Source organism: Piliocolobus tephrosceles, unplaced genomic scaffold (assembly GCF_002776525.5).
Source record: "Piliocolobus tephrosceles isolate RC106 unplaced genomic scaffold, ASM277652v3 unscaffolded_29740, whole genome shotgun sequence".
In the NCBI taxonomy this organism is placed as follows: domain Eukaryota; kingdom Metazoa; phylum Chordata; class Mammalia; order Primates; family Cercopithecidae; genus Piliocolobus; species Piliocolobus tephrosceles.
In genome coordinates, this window is record NW_022312910.1 from 102 (window position 1) to 1778 (window position 1677).

Here is a 1677-nt window from a genome sequence, read left to right on the forward strand (position 1 = left end):
AATAAAAAACAAATAAAAAACAAATAAAAAACAAATAAAAAACAAATTAAAAAAAAAAATTAAGTGTTAAATAATGTAACAATATTACATACTAACCAATAAATAAACAGAACTTTATATTATGAATGAAACAAAAACCATTTTAACACCCTTTAAGTTCCAATTTTGTATAATGTTGAAAATAATAATTTATTGTATTTACTTAACGCATATAATAAAATAAATAATATCCAAAAAAAGAAATAGCGTCATTTCAATTAAATTTACATGTTGTGTATATAGTACTATGTGTTTCGAAATATCGTTTTTTATTTTTGTACTGGAACACGTTTCTACAGCATAAAATTTTCCAAAATGTTCATTTTTTATTTTTTCCATATTCGAAAAATTAATATAAAGTAAAGCTAATTTTCAAAATAATTTGTAGGTGTAAGCATAGTATTAATACATGGCACTTGAGTATAAAATACACCTAAACAAATGTGTATATATATATACATCCATATGTGTGTTATATTTGAGAAATTTTTTAATACTTAATTCCGTGCAGTTTATGTAACTTTTTAATAATAGTAAAAAAGAAGTATAAATAATTTTTTTTTTTTTTTTCATTAAATTCTATGTAGTTAGAACAATTCTAGCAAATGAAATTGTACTCGTGGTAAAAAAATTATATTTTATTATACAATTTTTTATTCATCCTGCACTTACACATGTATATATATATATATATATATATATATATATATACACGTTAGCAGTTAAATTTTTTCCAATAAAAAACATATTTCATATTAAATCTAATGTTCTGCAAAATATGTAAGTATATGTATATGTATATACATTTTTAATCTTACTGTACTAAGTTACATATTACTAAGAAGAACAAAGCATAATGTACATTTAAAAGAACAAAACATAACTTACAATTAATGAAGATTTAAGAATTATAATAAGCCCTTTCAAATTTTACACCTTTGTTAAATGTACAAACAAATTTAACAAAAATTAAAGTCCATGTTTAAGGCTAATATATGTGTGTATATAAATTATGTGTTGTAAGAATAACACATTATTTCTTCTTAATTTTATTTATTTTGTTTTTAATAATTTGTAATTTTTATTACACTAATAAGAAAAATATAATAAAATACAATTGTAACTTTACACAAAAAATGTATATATCTTTATTAAAATAGTGAAAGTAATTTAAATTTATGATTTACCTCTCTTTTTGTTTTAAAAAACGAAACAATTAAAAAAAAAAAAAAAAAAAAAAATAAGGTAAAATATGTAAAATATGTAAAATATGTAAAATATGTAAAATATGTAAAATATGTAAAATATGTAAAAAATGTAAAATATGTAAAATATGTAAAAAATGTAAAATATGTAAAATATGTAAAATATGTAAAATATGTAAAATATGTAAAATATGTAAAATATGTAAAATATGTATATTAATACATGTACACATATTGTGTAACTGCATAATTATGCACTTAAAATAGGTTTTTTTTTTTTTTTTTTTTTTTTTTTTTTTTTTTTTTTTTTTTTGAATTAAGCTGTTAAATGAAAATAAATCAGAAACATGAGCTAATTTATATGTGAGTAATTGACTTAATAATCACTTACATATACATGTATGTATATTTATTTATATATATATACACATAA